Source organism: Camarhynchus parvulus, chromosome 7 (assembly GCF_901933205.1).
Source record: "Camarhynchus parvulus chromosome 7, STF_HiC, whole genome shotgun sequence".
In the NCBI taxonomy this organism is placed as follows: domain Eukaryota; kingdom Metazoa; phylum Chordata; class Aves; order Passeriformes; family Thraupidae; genus Camarhynchus; species Camarhynchus parvulus.
The window spans coordinates 33,185,844-33,208,131 of NC_044577.1; the positions used below are offsets into that span (position 1 = coordinate 33,185,844).

The 22,288-nt window shown below is 37.2% G+C and overlaps 1 protein-coding gene across 5 annotated transcripts in view; it reads right to left on the reverse strand.

The window, feature by feature from the left end:
- LRP1B (LDL receptor related protein 1B) overlaps positions 1 to 22,288 on the reverse strand; it is a 634,192-nt gene that overhangs the window by 381,911 nt on the left and 229,993 nt on the right. The window lies entirely within an intron of this gene.

The following is a 22,288-nucleotide window of genomic DNA, read 5'->3' on the forward strand; positions in this document are numbered from 1 at the left end:
AAGGATGAGAACCAATTTCAATTGCTCTAAGTACAAAATATAACACTATAAAAGATTTAATCAGCTTTGTTGGAGTCTACAGTGTGTCAAAAAGACAGAAATGGCAGGGCTTTGTGTTGTGTAGACATTGAGGATCCTATTTGACTGAGTATTGGCCCATAACTATAAAATGACCCGGAATTTCTTTCATTTGGAACAAAAAATAACACATGTTGGTGTGTGTGTCACAGTAAAATTTCCATCTCTCACAACATCTATGTGTTTTCTCTTCCTTAGTGATGAAAAATAGGAGAACAACACCTCAGATGGGCAAAAAAAAAAATTAGAACAACTGGCAAAAGAATGCTGTATTGCTCACGGGAAATGTGAGATTAATAGTTCTTACAGACTTCTAAAAGGCTTTGTGGTGTTACAGGTACTGCAATTCAGAGAGAAAAATCGTTTCACGTGTTTACCAGCAAAAAAATTAAACAGCTTTCCCTGCTCATTTGAGTGCTCTTAGAATAATTCTGAAGAGGCATTATTGCAGGTGATTCAGCCCTGGCTGTATCCGTTTCCCTACACAAAACCCCAAGTGCCTCCTGCAGGCAGCAGACAAAGAGCTGAGTCGGAAACAGCCACGGGGCTTTTTAGCCCTTTCAAAGCAGATCTTCCCCCATTATTGGGCAAGTACTGATGAAATTCACGGGGAAACCTCCAGCTCATCCAGCTGCATTCCCTCTGAAAGAAGATTCTGCTGAACTCAAGGAGCAGGAGAATCTCCAGACATGATCCTCACCCATCTGCCCAGCAGCTCCTGGAGCTTTCTGCAGTGCAAATTGCAAAGAGCTGGAGTGCTCAGGGTGTGTCTGAGCTTTAAAATGTCTTTTTTCAATTCAATTCTGTATGTTTGAAACAGAAATTGGTGTCTCACCACTAACAGAATAGTCCAGAACATTAGAATTTCCAGGAACCCATGCCTGGCTTGTAGCAGAATCCTCACCAGGTGAAGAGGACTGAGACATTAAGACTGAAGAAGCAAGAACAATTTCATGGGAAATACAGAGAGAATACATTTGGGTTAAAAGTATTATTTGTAGCAGAATCCTCACCAGGTGAAGAGGACTGAGACATTAAGACTGAAGAAGCAAGAACAATTTCATGGGAAATACAGAGAGAATACATTTGGGTTAAAAGTATTATTTCCCGGCTGAGCTCTGCTCACCAGACATTTTCCCCCTCCTCATCAACAGCACAGCTTTTCAGAGCTGAGCATGTAGATATTCACTCTTTATTTATCTACTGTTGGTAGATATTCACTGTTTATTCACTCTTTATAGGGTATTTTAAGCTTTCCACCATGTCCTAGAAGAGCTGAACACTTCAGAGGACTCAAGAGCAAAGGAAGCCCAGAAGTGCAGGGACTTCAGAGACAGAGGGAAATGAATGAAAACAGCCAAAATGCTGGAAGACAACAACCAAAACCACATTCAGCTTTCCATCTTTTACCATATCCGGCTCCATTTTTTCTACAACCTATAATGCCAAAAAGCTATTCTATGATCTCAATCTTCTGTCTCTCCTCTCTTCAGAAAATAGAGCTGCTAAGCCATGAGATTCATCATTTCTGACTAAGGAAATCACTTCCATCATGGGGAGCTTCAGAGAGTGTTTACCAAGAAATCCAGCCTTTATTGGTATTCATCAAGGTCTAGCAGAGAGGTGTGTGCCACAGAACAATCTTTAAAAATTATACTCCAAGATGAGAAAACATCCTTTTGATTTATTAAAAAACACAAATTTAAAATGAATCCAAGACCTTATTAAAATCTTGTGTATAACTTAAATTACCATTAAAAACAAACAAAAAAGAAGAAACAAAAACCAACAAAACTTGTTATGAAATTATGAAATACAATCAAACCTCTTCCATATAAATCTATGAAATGGTAATTACAATGGTAATTATATTACTTAGCAAAATTATCAATTAAAATAGACATAGAACAAACACAACATTTTTGTTCTACCTACACTATTTTTAGAAAGTATTTTATGTACCTGAACTAGAAGTTTATGGTAATAAACTAATTGTGAGGTAAACGTAGTGTGTTGGAGATAGAAATGAAGATACGCTTCTATTTTTAAAAGAGATAAAAGACATTTTATGGAAAGCATTTCCTCTCTTTCACAATAGGACTAGTGGTGGAAAGATTTCCAGATAATTGCAAGAGAGTGCACTGAGCTGGACTGATGATTGCTGTTGAGATTATTTCCTCCAATATTGGGCTTTAACTGTCAAGACTCGAGATTTAAAACTATATTCAGGTGAATAGTTGTAATGTTTTCAAATATCAAACCCAAGAAAGTGTCAAAATGGTTTATAAAGAAGATATATATTATGCTGGTTTTTATATATAATATTCTAAACCTTAGAACATGCTGCTTTGTCAAAATGAAAGTGGAGTTTCTGTCTAAAACTTTTTTTACTGTCTTGTGCTAACACGTTGTGACTCAAGAGCTGAAGTTCAATATAAAAAAAAAAAATCCTGGGCCTATATTTAGCAAATATTCAAAAGTTCTTATAAAGATCTGCTAAAAAAATAGATTTAGACAGAAAAAACATATAATTGTCCTTGTAATTTCATGATGGTTAAAAAAAATAGATAATCCTTTCTATTTTTGTTGACTATATAAGTGTTAAATAGAGAGATAGTGACCTTCCCCTGATTTACCTGTAGCAAACACACCTGGGAGATGAAGGTTTGGAAATTTCTGGTATGAACTTGGTATTTTCAAGTCCAACTTTGTAATGAGTCCTCCTCTTCCAGGAAAGAGATGACATGAATGACATCAAACTGATTATTTTTTTATTTTATATATAAAAAAGCCCTACAAAAATTTAAGACATGGTTCCAAAATATTACCAGTGACTCAGTATTCAGTAATTCTTGCTGAGAATCAGCAGTGCCTAAAAAAATGGATAGGCTCAGTGCAGCTGGGAGTAAGTGCTGCAATTTAAGTATCTTTAGAGTAGGGACATTTATTGTTCACTTGAAATAGAAAGCAGAAATTTTCCAGGAAAGTGACAGTACAGAACAGATATTGGTGAGGCACTGGTGCTTTTTGAGTTTTTTTCAAGTCTACAGTGGTTGACTAAATAATGACAGAAATTCTATATTTGATACCTACAGAAGAGACATGGGTGAGTCTGAGTGCTGCCAAAACCATTTACACCCTCTACAGACAGGTTCTAGGAGAAGTAACTCATTTACTGGAATATAATTTCAAGAAATTCCTTTTGTGTTCACTGAACCTATCTGCTATGCTCTGGCATTTGGTGAAGCACAAAAGTCACTTTATTCCGATGAGAGCAGCTCAGAAAGAAAAGACTGTAATATTCATATTTCACCTGAATACATTCCTAAGCACTTTTAGGACACACATATTTAAAGGATTCAATTTAGAGCCTGCTACACTGACAATGTTATCCTATTCATCTCCACAGTTTGCCTTTGTGCTGTATACTTGTGGGCTAGAACCTAAAAAGTAAGAGAATTGTGTTCCTTTTCTTAGCACTGCTTGGTTTTCATCCATGCTCAGCTCCTATCAACCTTAGGCAGTTCCCACAAGAGCAGGATGTGGTTTTAGTCATCACCCATTCACATCTTTCTAACATTCAGCTTCTCACAGATAAATGTCTTTTATTTCTTCCCTAGGTAAAGAAGTCAGTGGTGTCCACAGATATTTAAAAAATAATAATAAAAAAATTGCAAATATATAGTTTTCTGTCTGTTTATTACCTCTTGCACCTTCAAAAAGTCCTTGGTGTAGATCCAGAGCTCATAAAGCACATGGAGTGAAACTAGATGAAATTTGGACAACTAAATTCAATGTTAAGACTGGAAAAGTCTCCACAACTCCATGAGTGAAATCCACTTTCAGTTCAAAGCACTGCTATGCAGAAGCACCTGGAAGAGTTGGAAAGGGAGGTGTTTACACAACACACAGGAGCATCATGGAGGAGATGAGAACTCAGCTGCCACAAACTAACCATAAAATAATTCATTTCCCTTTATCATTAATTCCAGCTGGGATCAACCTGGGCTTTGAGGGCTGTATTTACATCAATGCTGGCTCGTATTGCTCCAAGAGGAGACTGAATATTGTTTGTTTTTTGCTGGGCAAAGACCTGAATTGCAGAATTTGTACTGTCCTTTAGTGTTTGACTGAAGATGATGGAGAAGGTTCATTGCCACAGTTTCCTTTTCCAGACCTCTCCCATTGTTACACAAACACCCCACAGAAGTTTGCTCTGTGAAAATACCTCATTTTAAAAACAAAGCCTGTAAGGATCCAGCCTTGTGCCCAAATACCCATTTTTACCTTGCTAGTCTTGCTTAAAAAAAGGAAAAATGTCAGGGTCTCTCCATAGTGAAACCTGCATTTGTCCTGTGACTAAAAGCAGACACCAAAATCAATTGTGTTGGTTTTACTGTCCATTAGTGACGCTGGAGTCGCCCCTTCAGTCTGAGATTTCTCTGATGTCCTTCTAAGAACATCAGTAGCTGGGATAACATTTTATCCCCCTTTTGCTGGTTCAGAAATAGTGTTTCATTCTAGAGCCATTGAAATTTGTTTCAATTTTAAAAGAATGTATGAATTTTTTCTTTCTTCTTCCTGATCTTTGACCCAGATGTCTCAATTATAAAGAGTTTAAGTAAACAATGGAGTTGGATGGAAGCATTTTAAATGGATCTTTTATTCATGCCCTTTCTCACAGATGCTTTTTTCCCTTTTTTTCCCATGCTAGAGATGATTAAAAAGGAGAAGTCTACACCATGAAGAATGGTCTCTGTCTCTGGACCTCTTAACTACAACAAATATTTAAAAGGTGATGTTTCCCTTTCTCTCTGCTATTGTGCCTTGGATGCTTTTATGGAAAAAAAAAAGTCTTACATATATATTCAATATGCTGTTTGGAGGACCTTTCTCCCATTTTTGTTATCTCTGCCTCCTGGTGGTCTTTGTTTTTTGAGTTTTATTTTTAAAAATCGACTTTCAAGCATTTCTTTAGTCCTGACTCATGTTCTGCTATTCACATGCCTTTGCCTGGCAGTCACAGGCTTTACCCTGGTGCATTTATTTTATACATTAAAAGAAAAGTATTGAAGCTGAGATCCCAATTTCTAAGAATTGGCCCCATTTTTCCTAGCAGATATATTGCCTGCTTTTCAGATCTATTCCTTGGAATCTTATTCCTCAACTTTGCCTGTCTCAAGGTAATACTCTCTTGTCAGAGGAACAATAATGAGTGACCCTACCAAGCTATGAGCCAGTATCCAAATCCATTTCAAGGCTTTTATTCTGCAGTTAAACAGAAGTGCTTTTCCCACTTACTTTCATAAAACAACAGTTGTGAGGCTCCTTGCTCCAGGCAGTGGCTCATGTAAATATTAGTTTACAAAGTTTCTCCCCCTCACACTGCCTGCAGAGCAGCTACAGAATCCATCAGTCAGTACAGACATCAAGGGGAAAATAAAATGAAAAATGGTATTACTATGAACATATCTGCATAGACAAAGGAATACTGGAAGCATAACCCAGGATCAGAGGCAGAGAAAAATCACAAAATGTTTTGGGTTGAAAGAGACCTTAAAGATGATTTAGTTCCAACCCTCCTGCTGCAGGGAGGGATGCCATCAAAAGACAAGAAATTAGGCAACAGACACATGCAGTAAATGGGGGGAAAAATATAAAAACAAAGCCAATCCCCTCAAGATCTTCATCTGCTATAATATTTTTGTGCACTTTTTTTTTAAGACCTGCAGTGCTTGCTGAAAGCCTTTGATTGATGAGTAGGAAAAAAAGTTTCTTTCCTAATTTAAATGAGTTGGAAAAATAAGGTCTGACATATCTATATATTCAATGGATGTATTTGTATGTCCACAAATAGATAAATGGATCATTTATTGCCTTCCATGAAGGCACCTTTATGTGTTGGAAGATAAACAAGAGGGAGATTTGTAGAGCTCCATAAAAGTCCCAGAACCCTGTCAGTACTCACATTGTTTCCCTGTGTATTTACTGGTGTGCAGACACAACCAGCTATTACCTGAAAGATTTTCAGTCAGAGGTCTAAGTGTTCTTTAGCTCCCAGTTGAGCTTTTAGAGAAATTGCCATGGTTTCTGAGAAACAAGAAAAAAAGTCCTAGACTTAAGTGCCTCAAAGCAGAAACCCATTTTTAAGCTACTTAAAGTCTTGAGGCATTCAGTTCCCAAAAATCCATTGTTCTCAAGAAATTATTCAAAGTTTAAGTTTTACAAATTCAAATTTAGTTCATCAGATTATTAGAATTCTGTACATCCACTGCCAGGATTTGAACTGGTTTAAAAGGTGGATTTCAAGATGGGCACAGCTTTTGATTCATCACTGGGCTCCTTTTTTCGGGGGTTATGTTACTTGCTGACTAATTGCTGTGCTGAACATCCTCCTCCCTGTTCCACACTTTGACTTTTACACAGTTTTGGGCAGCGTGCACTGAGCTTTGCTTTCTGTGCCATGGGGATAATGGAATTCATGCTTGGCCTATTGTGCAGAGCTGCCAATTTCGCTCCTGCCCGGCTGTTTCATAGCATGACTTTTAATTCAGAGCAAATCTCTCCCTTTTCTGAACATGAACTGTGAATTATACAATTAGTGTCCTTTTATATCTGAAGAAAGAAATCTAAATGTTAACTAAATACAATTTTCCTCGTGATGTGTATTCACAATGGTGGCTCAGTCTTCTTAGTCCACCAACCACACACTATTAATAGCCCTTTATTATTTTCCTTCAGACCTATTTCATCTCACTTCTAAAACTCTATTTACTGCTAAGATTTCATTTTTTTCTGAACACTTCCCATCTTTGTTTTCACCAGCTTCAGTTAGTGCCTGTGCCACAGCAATTCCAGGGACACTGCATTTTACCATCATTCCCTCATCTTCCAGAAAAGCAGATTTCCCAACAGAGATCAGTAAAAGCAAAGGAGATTTTTGTAACAAAATGTAGGCACACTTTGGAATGCCCCCTTTTGTCATTTATAGAATTGTATGGCTTTTTTAACTTGTCCTTTTTTAGTGCGAATTTTCCTAGGTTTTCTGTTGCTAATATTTATTAGCTGGTTTTCTATAACTTTTTTTTTTTTATTTCCAAGTAGAAATGCAAAAGGAAGAAGAATTTTTTTGTTTTGTTTTGTTTTGTGAACACTGTCCACAAAGTGCTATAATCTAATTGAGCTGTCTCAGCTGGAGCTGAAGAAACACATGAACTTGAGTTATCCACATCTTTGATGAACAGTCACTGGATTATTCTGTGCTTTCTTCTTCCATCATTTGCTCAATAACATTTAATTAAAACTGATATTTCCCATGCTCAGTAACTACTTAAAAATTCAGCAGCTCCTCTTCACCCAAGTCCATATATTCCAACATCCCAGTGTAATTTTCTCTCTTGCACCAGTTCATATTTGTGAGACTATACCCAAAGTGCCTTCACTGCTCATTACTGCACCTCTAGGACAACCCTGGTGAGATCAGCAACTCAAATAATTCTGTTTTGCTTTGTTTTTAATGGGCAAGCTGAGGCTCCTTCAGCCTATAGCTTCAATTGTTCAGCATTTCAGATACCATCTGGTTGGTGCTGGACACATGCCACAGACAGATAAATACTCTTAGAAAGAGATGTGCTTGTTATTGCTTAATTCATCCTTTGGCTCTGCTTTATTTACACTGCTTACTCTTTCCTGGTTTCTAACCATATTTACTGTCACTTGCAGGAAATCATCCTCTTTTAATAAAGTTTTAAGTTTAATAAAGTTTGGGGGTTTTGTTTGTTTGGGGTTTTTGTTTGTTTGAGGTTGTTTGTTTTTTTTAGTACAGCATCAAATGAACTTAAGAAAACATAAAATCAATTTTCATAAGGTCTTAGAAACTTTTACCTCCCATCACTTATGATACAAGAGCAGGTGCTGTTATCAAGTAGGCAACTTTCAGACCAAGAACAAATGATGCTCCCAGAGTTATTCCAGCCTTGACAGACAACTCCAGCTCCCGGCCCCTCATGGACACGTGAGGACTCAGTGAAATGAAAAGCAGTTTTCAATGGGGAGAAATTGATTTTATGCCTGCATAAAAATTTGCCTGTCTTGGCAAAACTGCTTCTTGAAGAAGGGAGTATTGTTTTTTCTTCCAATTTTGGAAAATGGCTTAAGACAAAAATCAGTTTTTATGCTCTCTCTCAGTTGTTTGTTTGTTTTTCTTTGTTGTTTTAGTTGGGTTTTCTTTGGTTGGTTTTATGAGATTTTTTTGCTTTTTTGTTTTGTTTTGGTTTATTTTTTTGGGGTTTTTTTTGAATAGAAGGGTATTTCTTCCAATCACAGCCTGTTGGAAAGCCAGAGCACAGTCACACATGTGCACTCTCAGAGCAGTCAAATTCTCCTCAATTCCTGTTATGTCTTCTGAGAGTTTCCCAGCAGAAAGCTGTAGCTGGTTGAACCCCTCCTCCCTCCTTTGTGCAGTTCTGCAGGCACTGTGCCTACTGTTGTTTTTTTTGTTTTTTTTTTTCTGGGTTTTTTTAACAGGAAATTGGTAGGAGCAAACCCAGCAGTGTGGGAATGGAGATGCTGTGGAGTCAGGGCAATCTCAGCCATCCCTCAAGCATGGCAAAGTTTGATCCTGTTCATCCTGGAAGGCACCAGTGCCTCACGTGTGACAGAAATGGATTATCATTTCTGATTTGTGTAAGTGTCTCCAGCCCAGCCAAGCATGCCATCCTTTGTCGGAGACATCTTTTGTGAAAAATCTTCTTTTAAGATTTTTCCTGCTGAAGCTGAGAAGTTCAGCAACAAGATGTAAACAATAGGTTATCTGCTGCCGTAGAATGCGACAGGTCCACCTGGATTGGCCCAGCTTGGATGTTTATGGTTGATGGCCAATCTGGGGAGAGAACTCTCTCAGAGTCGGAAAGAGCTGCCTTGTTATCATTCTTTACTTTTCTATTCTAAGCTTAGCAAGCTTCTGTAAAGCTCTCCTGCTTTTTCTTTGTAGTATAGATGTAATATAGTATATATATATATCATAAAATAATAAATCAAGCCTTCTGAGCATAGAGTCAAAAGATCTCGTCTCTTCCTTCACCCAAAAACCCTTGTGACCACCATCAAACCCATTTTTTTTTTTTTTTTTTGGTGGCAAAGCTGTAATCACCAGTTTTTTCGTAATCACCAGTTCCATCCCTTAGATGAAAACTTTTTAAGCAAGGCTTCTTGTCTGAAGGTTCATCATCACAAGCTTCAAAAATTCAAGTAGGAAATATGAATTTCTTTATAGTTACTGATGCTGTGAAGGAATTGAATCCTTTACAAGCTGCTTTTCCAGCTCCTATCTCACTTTTTCACCTAGACGTCCCTGTACTCTCTCAAAAGTGCTTTTGGTTGGTTTTTTTTTTCACTTCACCTAAAGTGATTTACAGCTTATCTATGTTCAACAACTGGGAAGACTGCTTGAGTGGCTTGACATCAGTTTCCATCCAGCTAGAGATGTCCCTGTCACTGTGACCTGGGGACAGTGGGTGACATGCACAGAGATTCCAATGATTGTCACATCTCACTCAGGGAGCTGCTGAGCACACACAGGCTCAGGAGAGCAAGTCCCTCAGCTCTGACATTTATTCCTTAGGCCAGCAAAATAATCAGGTTTTTGACCTGTTTTGGGGCTTGGTTTAATGCCTAAATAACCCTGAATAAAAACAGTAAAGAGGGGAGAAAAACCACCACCACCACCACCACCAACAAAAACAGCAACAAACCAAAACAACCAACAAACAACAACAAAAAAAAACAAACCCAAAAAAGCCCAAAACAAACAAACAACAACAACAAAAAAACCAAAACACAACAACAACAACAACAACAAAAAACCTCAAAAAACCCCAGAAAATAAAATTAAAAAAAAAAAAAAATGAGAGAGAGCAGAAAAACTTATTTTTGTTTCAAGTACGTTTCCAAACTTGGAAGAAAAAAAAAATACTCCTTTCTCCACAAGGCAGTTTTGCCACGGCAGGCAAATTTTTATGCAGGCACAAAATCGGTTTCTCCCCATTGAAAACTGCTTTTTGCCCTTCCTCCATCTAAACCCCAAATCTTCACCAACAAACAAATGATTTAAACAATTTGTTTAACTACTTTAAAATACAGTTCGTGCCACTGAAATCTAAGAAAGTTCTCTGTAATACAAGCAAACTAAAAGGACAACACAAAAGCCAAATGAACTCTACAGATAAGGTGCATCTGATCAAACTTCTTAGTGAGTTAAAATTATTCCAGACTCTGACAGGACTACGAGATTTGATTTTTATTGAGTTCATTAACCCAATTTTATCAAAACCCATGTACATCTGACAGAAAATGAGCAAGGCAAATGTTAATCCTTGCAAAACACAAAGTGTCAGCGCAGAGCAAGATGTCACAGTGGTCCTGAGGACCTGGGATGAGTCCTGTCCCCACTGGTTAAACTGGTGGGAAGGTTGGAGAAAGGCAGGTCCAGCTGGGATATTTGGTTACTTGGGAGAGGAAGGGAGAGCACAGAGTGGATAAAGAAACACCCCCACCATTGATTTTTTCTCTTTCTGCATTAGTTAAGGCATGAAGAAAGCATGTGAAAACACCATTTTACACTGACAGGGACTTCAAAAAGAGAAAAGGCAAATGTCAGTGAAAATATAATGTATGTGGGATCTGATTAAGACAGAAAGAACAGGAAGGTTGAAGAACAGTATTTACATTTAGAACATAAAAAACCTTGAGAGCACTGGGTTTGCTAAGTGTTTCAGTGGATATAAGAGCAACAGACACTTTTGTGCTGCTGACCCTTTAATGAAAAGCTACCAACTTTTAGTGAGAGAAATCTTTTCTGTTACTAAATCACTCAGCAAAAGCCACTCCTCATGTGCTTGTAACTGATTTTTTTTTTCAATACTTTTGTTGAGACACACTTGATCTGGGTTCTTGGCAGAAAACAATCTTTAATCTGAGCAAGCATTGTAATCAAATGACAAAAGTCACAAGCTGGGAGAAAAACAATAATAAAAATACCATCAGATATCCAAAAAAGCCAGAGTGAAGCAGCAAGTAGAAGGCACAACAACAAAATTCCTCTGTGATGGCCTGATTAATTATTCTACTTATTCAGAACTATTTAAAAGAAGTTTAAAATGACAACTTCTCAGTTTGAAACAACATACACAACTGTTGGACAAATCATTCACATCCACGTGGAGCACACAGACTAGAGATGAACACCTGCAAATCCACAGCACATCTACCTTTAAATTAAATGTTGCTACTAAAGGTATATAAATTAAAGTACAATTAACTTTTTTTTTAATTCTTATGGAACAGAACCTTTCTACACTAACCTCACACAAAGACAAATGGTTTAATACATTTATGATACTCACAGTTGCCACTTGCTTCAAATAAAATATTTACTGTACTATGACACCCTGTAATTACCTCCAGAAATGAATATAATTATACAAACCATCCAGAAATACTAATGGGAAAATATGAAAGTTTGATTTTGATAGAATCTTCCAACAAAGTGTAGATGGAGATTACAACATGAGTTTTATTCCAGACCCTCAATTCCAGGAGGAGTTGTCAATATTGGTCGGTCCTTCTCATTTTTCTGAATTATATATTTAGCTTCATTTAACATAACCAATGAGGCTTTAATTTGGGAAACATCAGATGACGGTTCCCAAGGGTGTGTTGATGGAGAGTATGTAAATTATTAAATTCAAGTAATCAAATATAGAGAAAAAGCAAAAAAATGCCTGCTAGAACATGCATAATTAACTGCATACTAAGAGCACACACAATACAACTTTGGGTAATTTGTTTATTAGGCTCATAATTGAATTTTTTCTTCTCTTTAGGGCTATTAATATTCTCTAACCTTTCTGTAAAACACCTGATGTTCTTTAGTCCAGACTTTCAAGTGAGATGCTGAGAGGCTAATCCAGCTCACATCTATGTAATTGCATGGAGATTGCATGGCTGCATTAGTTAATATTTGTTCTTTATTTATTTATAGCAACATAAATCACGAGCAAGTTGACAGAAATCAAGGCAATTATAGGGCTATAAAATAGATGCAGGTAAAGATGACCTACACCATTAAAAGTGGGGCTCATTAAGGCTGCTTTTCAAGTAGGAAAAGTTGATGGATGGCAGGGGGACTATTTCCCAGGAGCAGAGTATCCCAGAAATATAGAACCATTTACCTGGCTGTAATGATCATATTTAGTCATTACTCAAAATCAGATTAATCATTAATGCAATGCACTTGCCAGCACACACCTCTTACTAGCCATTGGACTATTTATGCATCCCATGGTGGTGAACAATTGATTCCTCAGTTCCAATGACATTCCTGCCCTGATCTGATCTCTCCTCAATCAAACCACCTATGAATATCAGGTAACAGGGGTGTTCCTGCCTTTCCCTTTGCACAATTTTGTGAATAAAAACATGATATTCTTCTTGTGGCAAAGTGAAAAACAAAGGTAAAAGGAGAAAATAAAATAAACAAAAAAACCAATGGATTTTCTTGCAGCTTGGACCAGCAAAAACTTTTGCAATATTTGCTCTAATTGCTGATATAGCATGACATTTTTACTTAAACTAAAGATCAAGTCAAGGTTATTTGCAGTAATTAAAGCTGCAGTCTCCAAGCACCTACTGGGTGAAAGAATTCCTTCAAACTTCCTTGGGCTCTTGGCTGTTCATTCTGTAGCTCCACAAGTGGAATAAGGAGCCCAACATCCACCCTTGCCTGAAGCAAGATTCTGATCACTTTAATTCAGATAAACAAGAAGAGATGTAAAAATTAAAAAAATAAATAAATAAAACACAAAAAAACCTCTATCCTACTTGCACCCCCACTGCCACTCCTTCCTCCCAAATTTTGTAAAACCTTTCTATATGATAGTAGTTTTTATAAAATATTAGTAAATTATCTTATATATGATAGTAGTACTTACAAAATATTAGTAAATTAAGGAACTATGTAAATTTGTACCAATTCAACATAATTTCTATTTAAATGAATGCAGAAGGGAAGGATCCAAAATTGCCGGAATAGAAAGAACTAGTTTTGAAAAAGTGCTAAACATATTTATATGGTGAACTTCCAGGGTATTGGAAGATCTCTTGTATTTAACTAGGAACTGCACCATAAACCTTTTCTTCTTTTTATTTAGTAAAAATGTGACCTCGTTTGTTTAGTGAGACAATAGGCAAAAGTAGCAAGGTGATATTTCCTAATGATATTTTCAAGTGAATGCTGATTTTCAGTCTACACTCACTCACACAATTTTTAACCACTTTTAAATACAGTTCATGCCACTGAAATCTAAGAAAGTTCTCTGTAGAGTATCCACAAAGTAAGAGATAACTCAAATTTCTAACCCTGTACACGGTGACACAAGATTCATCAAAGTCCTACTTCTTGCTTATTTTTCTTAATTCAAGTTAGAGACACTAAGACAGGAAGCTTTTTCTGACATTGGTAGCTGTCAAAAAGCTTTCCTAAAAACAGAACCTGGGAGACAGTGCTGCATTTTAATTCCCATCTGATTTCAAAACAAGATATTTTTTCTGTCCTACAGGCAAATTATTTCAGAACACAATGGTGTGGAAGTGCCATTGTTTCAGCCTGATAAACGTTCTGCTCCCAGCTACTTTTTCCACTCCTCTGCTTTGGCTTTAGTGTTTAGTTCCTGTTGCTTTTGCTAATATTCCTTCACCCTCGAGTATTTGTCAGATTGTCCTAGTTTGATCCTCTGCTCTTAGTTTTGAGGCGGGTCTTTTTGGTTTTTTGGTTTTTTTTTTTGTTTTTTTTTTTTTTTTTTTTTTTTTTTTTTTTGTTTGTTTTTTTTTTTTTTTTTTTTTTTTTTTTGTTTTTTTCCCCCTCCTGCTATCTACTTTCTTCTTTAAGATATGACCAAGAAGGTTTTCACTCCATAGTCCTGTTGCCTCTTAGTTTTTCCCCCTTACTTTCCGCAACAGAATTTTAATCCAAGTTCTGCCAGTAGCTTGACCACTCAGTTTGTATGGAGGAACATATTTCAAGACTATTTCTGCCCAGTTACAAATTCCATATTAAATTTAGCTAGAATATACTAAAGGCTAAATAGAAAATTCTTCACAGGTAGGCCCTTGACTTATACAACAATCATTCACTCTATGATTCAGTGTGAATAAACTCAAAAAGGATTCAAAAACTTGTCTTGAAGAAACTCTAAAAATTGCATCTGACAGTATTCATCTCTCATTTTACAGCTTTTTTTTCTCTCAAACATCAATCTGAGAAGCATTTGGTTTCCACAAGTGTTTGCAGAAAGAAAAAAGTTTTGCATCTTTTCAGTGTTTTCTAAAAAAATTATTTATTCAACAACTTTAAGATGCTCTTTATCTTCCCTCCATTCGTGAAAGTGTGGGATTTCACAGGAATTAAAACTATTCACAGTTCATTACTCTGCCGACTAACAGCGTTAATTGGTCAAATAATTATTTGCTAAGAACGTTTCAGCCAATTATCTTGAAGTATGCTGCTGGGGGAGAGGGAGGGTTATTTGTCAAGAGGATGCAGCTGCCAAACACATTCTACATTATCATAAAATAATCTGTGTCTGGGTAGGCTGAGGAACACTTCTTTTATAATGCTTTTTTTGTTAAAAGGAATCTAAAAGAATCCCTATGCCAACTCTTCCTTTTATCCAAATTTCACAACAACTTTTAATTTTAGAAATAGAAGAAAAAGAAAAACGAAAAAGAAAAACGTCCAGAAAATCTTCTGTGGGAGGCAGTCCTGCTGGGGTAGAGGAGGTAAGAGAAAAGATCTGTTTAACCTTTGTGTCCAGCTGTAATTGCACCACAGCTCCACTGTCCACAGGAGAACTTAAATTCTCAGCAGCTGGTTACAACCAGAATTAAATTTCTTTAGAATAGGACCCATCTCTAGTGGCAACTTCATCTCTGCAGCTTTGTTTACTTCTCCCATTGATTTAGATCCAGAAGATAGGACTTATTTCAGTGATAAACTTGTGAACAATGCAGGAACAGTATTTATCCTCTTTTGTGCCACCTTTTCAAAAACTCATAAATCTTTTTATTACGAGCACACCTTCAAAATGTTACTGATTTCCTGAGATATGCCCCTCAGTTAATGTGTCACATTTCATGAGACAAGCAGAATATGAAAGTTCAGATTGAAAGAAAACATACTCCATATCTCAGCTTTGAAAATATTAAGATCTTGTAAAGGAATAACGGGGGGAAGCCAATCAGAAGAGTATATACCAATTTCAAAAGACAATTTGCCAATCATTTACTCTACTCTGAGCTGCTGTGGGGAAGTTCTCCTAAATAACAATAATTTGACTGGTAAATTGTAGAGCTGCAAAAGCTCATCTTTGGCATCCCCATTAAAAGGCTTTCAGCTACTCCTTAGCTCACTGAATGTAGTTTTATTTTGTTTACTTGTTTGGCTGTAATTGCATGCAATTTGTAGTTGTGCCTTCCCTCTAATTACACATGCCACTTTTCCTAGTGAAAAAATGATGCAGCAACGTGGCAGTCTAAAGATATATGTGGCGAAAATTGACAGATTTTCACTACTACACGTTTTTGATGTGTATAGGTGTCATGGAAAAGAATGAAGACCTAGCAGTGCACACAGATCAAAGCTGCTCAGTTTTGCAATGGAAATCTAAATATGCATTAAAATTCTTTTCATCTTAATGATCATAGTGTAATAAATACTTTGCTAAATGAAAACTCTTTCATTGTTTCTTTTTTTTTTCAGATAACTGTGTAGGCTCACAACACTATAATTAGCTGAAATAGAGATATTTTGCAAACTTCTATAAGGTGCCCAGTGACCACGAGGGTTATCTAGTGCAGCAATTCACATGTTGTACTTCATTAATTTCTAAAAACAGGGCTAAAATCCCCAAATCTTTCAGTCACCAAATGGTTGCTTTTGATAATCCTTCCAGAAATAAATGGAAGAACACTTTGTTTATACAGAAATGGGGACGAGTTATATAGCAAAATTGTACAGTAATAGAAACAGATGTTAATGCAGTTCACTGAAATGGAAACATAATCCAGATTTTAAGAATTCCAAACCTAAACAATCCTGAATTCGACCCTCAACTAAGATTACTGCAACTGTGGATGAGAAATGATGAGAAACTTGAGGAAATCCTCATTGTCCTTGCCCCACAGATGAAGAGAAGACAACGCCCTAAATACCAGCTCATTAGAAGCATTTGGATTCCATTAGGGTTAAAGAAAGAGAAGTGAAGGAATAACACATCTCAAGCAAGTGGCCACGGTGACAACATTTCAGTCACTTAGATAAATAGCTGCAATTTTAACAGCAGCACTCCTAACACTGCATTAAAAGGGATGAGCATGAAACCTGCTAACTACCAACAGTGTGTAGTGCAGCCTAAATGCTCTCCTCCTCCAGAACACTGGATATTTGGAAAACATGGATTCAAAAGCTGGTTCTGCTCACGAGTCACTGGCCACGTTCATGTGATGACAGCTAAATTACAGTTTATCTATCACATCACAGTCACTCCTCTGTGTGTGTGTGTGCATATCTGGGTGCAGGCAAAACACACTTCATTTCCCAAGGATAATGCACATGGATTGAGCTTTCACATTTTACTCTCAGAAATGATGGAATATTCATACTGTTTTTGCTGCTCCTTTGACAAGCAGTAACTTCCTGAACTATTGCAATTTGTGTACGTGACCATGTTCTGACCAACCCACCCAACAGACTGTCCTCATTTTACAGATAAAACAGCTGAAACAATGGTGACAGATAAACTTCTGGCTCTTCATCTCAAATCTGCCCCTGCTGTTTCCACACTGTCTCCAATTTACAGCCAGGCTTCAGCAGTCTTCCACACTTTGCCTTTTTTAAACAATTTTTTATGATCTTTTTAGCACTGCAATAATTGAAATATATGTGTGCGTAGATCGTTGTGGGGAGTAAAACTATTAAGAAATTTTACTAAAATAAAGCATGTCTGGTATTAGAGAAGCTTCACTGATGTGACTTTTATTGTTTTCCAATTTTATTCATATATTTTATCCCTCCCAACCCCAATTGTTATTCGGAGCAGACATTTGTAATGCTATGCACAACCTCTTACTGTCTCCATCAGTAGCTGGAAATGCTCAGAATGGGTAAATATAAAAATGCAGATGAACTTCTAGGCAGTGCCAGTCCATCAGTCTCTAACATTTCCATTGGCCAGTTATTTCTGTTGACTGAGAAGGTGGAGGGAAAGAATAAAAAAGCCAAGCCTTATTCAAATGCCTGAGAATATTTCCTTGAGAAACAATCTCAATTTATTTCTTCATTAGCATTTCAACTGACCTCATAGAACAAACCTATTTCTGATTCCTCTGTCATCCACTGAGAATGGGAACAATAGATGTGATGCACAATGAGAATTTCTGGGGCAGGCAGGAGAGGAGAGCAGGAGTTTCCTGCTGGGCTCCATCCACACTTCCCATCCTGTCCTTTCCGACACCTGTTTGTGAGCTGGCACAGTTACCACTGCAATACTCCTGCAATACTCCTGCTCTTACTCAGGCAGTAATTTACTGATGAGCTGAAATGAAGTCCCCCTCGTTTGGCGCCCTTTTCCCCTGGCTGTACCTCCCTGGCAGAGGGCACCAGCCTGGTGCTGTTACTGCCACCTGAGAGGGTTTGATCCCTCCCAGAGGTGGGGCTGTGATCAGGGACTCCACCCTTGTGCCCACTTATGGCTGCTATCTCTGCAAAGTTGTGTTTTGCACTAATGAAAAACATTTCCTCTAACTGAGTACCTACTCACCTATATTCTAAAACCTGACATTATAGGGAAAAAAAACCCAAAAAACCAAAAAAACCCCTTCATGCATGAAGGTACTGTTTAAATATATCCAGGTTTTTATCCCATATAGTCTAGTGAATCTATAAACCAAAGTAAGTTTTCTCCATCAGATCACGGGTATTTGGCATCCTAAGCTCAGCCACCTGTGGTGCCTTTCTCAGCCCATTCTTTTGCAATTGTGGATTTGCAGCTTTCAGAGTCTCTAACCAACATCACAGAATGGTTTGGGTTAGAAGGGACCTTAAAGATCATCCCATGGGCAGGGACACCTTCCACCAGCCCAGGTTGTCCCAGCCCTGTGCAACCTGGCCTTGGAGACTTCCAAGGTCAGCCCCAACCTTCTCGGAGTCTCTGTGGTCGAGATGACCCTGAGGTGTTAGAAAGTCTCTTTTTCCCAGCCCCGAGAATTAAGACGGAGTCAGGATTCACTGGCTGTGCTTTTCAAGGTTGTTTATTCTTTGTCATCTATAACATTCTTTTCCTGACCTGCTGAGCTCTGTCCAGCAAGTCAGTCCATGGCACCCTGACTGCCCCTGAGGCAGTGTTATCTTTTTATACTAAAAACTGCATGTACTTTATTTATAATAATTTTCCAATACCTATCACCTGTGTTAGACAGTGTGTTTCTACTCTAAACCAATCCAAAAGTGCCAACATCACCCAGAAGATGGAAGCCAAGAAGAAGAAAGAAGAAGGACAAGGCACATCCAAATCCCTCCATCTTGGCTTCTGAACCCCTTCTAAAAACTCAAAATTCTACTTTTCTATCTGGTAACAAACTGTCATTCTACTTAAACTCTTGTGGTTTGTACATCTTTACATAAGGTTGGTAATGGTTTCCATGGGTTAAAATCAAAGCCATAGGTGTCTCTGGATTCATGCCAAGGTCTCTGAGCCCCCTGGCAGGGGCTCGAGCCATCCAGGGCACCAAGAGGGATGTCCTGGGTTCTGACACAACCTCACTGAGGCACCTGTGCCAGGGCCCCTGCCACACTCGCAGTAAAGAATTTCTTCCTTATATATGCTCTGGAATATTTGAAATCCAGATAATGGAGACAAAGTTTGTGTATTGCTTCTGTTCCACACCAACAAACCCACTGTGGGGTGAACTGGATCTTCTCCAACATGTTCTACTGCTGCAGATGGCCACAATCTACTGAAGATCCCCATTAAAAAATCAGTTTGCAACAACAATATCACAAAACTTTGGTCCCTGATTTTCCTCCAGGTACATTTGCAGCTATGGTTGTGGGAGCACCAATGGAAAACAGGAGTCGCTAGTACTGTATGTATTTTTCATTTAAACTCAGTAATTCCTTAGAAGACTTATTATGTCAAAATAAAAGTGTTAGTATCATTTATATCCTTCTGAGAAATATATTACCTTATATATCAAGAAAACTAATTAGAGCCAAGAACATTGTTTTCTGGTCCTTTCTAAATTGTACACAACCTTTTTATTGGCACAGTGAATTGTCCCTGGTTGAAAGTGATGATTCCTTCAGAGCCAAACACTTAAATCTTTATTTAATAGTGGAGCAAGCCCTGAAGAAACAATATTCCCATGTGTCAAAGTAGCGTATTTTTGAAAATACAACCTTCAGCAGAAACAGATTTCAATTACACTTCTTTCATGCTTAAAATACAGTTACCTCATTGACTAATTTTCCATCTAGCATATAACTATGGAATGTATAACAATTTCAATATAAATGTAGCTGGCTATACGCAAAAAAAAAAAAATTACTTGAGAAATAAACCACTGCAAATCATTGCTTAATTGACTCACAAATGTCACTAGCTCCAACCATGTCACAGCAATGACAAGTTACTATGGAAACTAATGTATAAATTATGTTTTAGAATAATTAAAATGTGCATTACTTCAGCACTGCAGCATTTAATAGAGCTATGTAGAAACAAACCATCTTGCACAGAGGCATCCACCACCCCAGAACTGCCTCCTGAACCTCATGGAAACAAAAAAGGATGCATTTCCTGCTAATGAAATCCTTGAGACCTGAGCTAGCTACACTTGTACTCTTTGAGAGGAGCCATCATCTGTGTTTTGTATCTCCATCAGGCACCAAACTAAATGTGGAATTCACAAGCTGTGTACTCTATTTCTGCTTTTTCCCAGGGAGACAAGGGCAAAGCAGACTGCAAGGAAGAAAAGATGGAAAACAATTCTGAAGTGGATGTAGGTGTAAATGCATCCTCCTGATCTGTGTCTTCACAGACAGCAGCAAAGTAACTCATTGTTTTCCCTCACATGTTAACACTGTGATAAGCAAATGAGAAACAAGAAAAGAAAAAAAAGAAAGAAAAACATTCCAGCAAATTATTTTTCCCCAAAGATCAAGGTCCTTTGTTCTGCAGAGCATGTCAGTGCATCTGAAGAGGGGTCCATGAGAGGGGAGGGAGTTAATTGCCTTGTGAGTCCAATGCTCTGTTAATAGAAATTTCTTCTGAATAAATAATGTGGAAATAAGAATATTGAATAGCTCCACAAAACACACTGGCTCTACATAACACCATTCCAGACAGCTTTGTGTTGTGAGAGCTGCTGGGTTAGAACACATTTCAGTGACAGAGAATCATGATTTGGCACTCATTTGCTATTTCTCATTGCTGGGAATTTATCTGAGAAAGACAATGTATCAAAACATCTTTTTTTTTTTTTTTTTTTTTTTTTTTTTTTTTGGGGTCCTAAACTGAGTAAGCTTCCTAAAGAAAAAATCAAATTTTGCTGTTCAAAAGACAGTGCAAATGAGTTTGGAAAATTGGCTTCTAGACAGCAATGGGAAATGTTCCTTAAAGGAAAGTCTAGCAGGACTTTGTTCTTCCTTCTGTCTTGGGGTCTGCACAATGTCACATTTTAACTGTTAAATATTGAATTTTCTTAATTTTCTTTTCCCCCATATAAGTTGATTATGGAAAACTTCATTTAGAGATGGATTGAGAATTTCTAAGTGAGTTAAAATTCTGTTTCACTATATTCTAAATTTAATCATGAAGGCTAAATTTATATAGAACAATTCTCCAGAGGCAAGTCATTATCATAATGTGAGCTCAGTAAAAACCCAGATTAAAAAAAATAGCTAAGGGAACCTTTTTTTTTTCCCTCTTTATGTAAACAAATAACCACAATCCAAACATCCCCCAAAGTAAAATCAATGCAATGCACTACAAAAATTAAAGCATTTCTCCCAATGTCTTTTCTTTTCCAGGACTAATGAACAACCTACATGTGACAGATGATACCCACATCCCTTCGTAGTAGGGGCAGTATTACAGCAATTAGTGTGTTACTAGTATTTACATAAAACAGAAGTTGGTAGAGACAAAATGCGACTTCCAATCATAGGAAACAGGTGGAAATTGTATCTAAAAAAAAAAAAAAAAGAACTAACAAACACATGATAAGATAATGAATAAGATACAAAGAGGAAGCTAAAAAAAAGACATAGAATTAAAATAGAAATAAAGTGTCTCTCAAATTTAACATAAGCCTGTTAAGAAGATTAGAAGCTTCTGGAAAAGAATAACGAATATAAGTCATATCTATATGATAACCCTTTTTACTACTGTCCCTTACCTAAATATCTTAAAATAACTGTACCACCATGAGGTAAGAGAGGAGGTCATCCTGTGAATTCAAGAGTCTCTAAAAGATTAAAAGCATATGGCAGAATTTTTACTCCCCCCCTGTCATAGATGTAGGTGACTTCAAGGATCAGGGCTCAGAGCTGTGCTATTCAACATTTAAGTAAATCATGTGGCAAGTTGGAAGGTTTCTACACAACTTTGATGGAAAAGGCACAGACAACACAGACTGGTGATAAAATGGCAGATCCATCTAAGTGGCAGCACAGAAGTAAAAATAACCCTACCTAGAGCAATAATAAACCCTAGATAAGACATTGCCACTCATACAAGACATCTGGTGTCGTGTCAGACAGCTCCCTAAAAGTGTCAGCTTAATGCTCAGTCAGCTCTCAAAAAGGCAAATAGAATACTATTAAGAATATCTCAAAACCATCATCACACCACTGTGTAAATTCACAATGCACATCTGGAATTTTCTATGCAATCCCAGGCATCTCACCTCAAGAAAGCCTTAAGGCAGAACTATGGGGAAAAAAACAAACAAAAAAAACCACAAAAAACAAACAAACAAGCAAAAAATTAAAAAAAAATAAAAATTAGAATATATATATTTTAGAGAAGTTTCTAAATAGGAAAAAATATGCATGTAATGAAAAGAAAAAAAAAACTAAAAGTAGAGCAAAATTTTT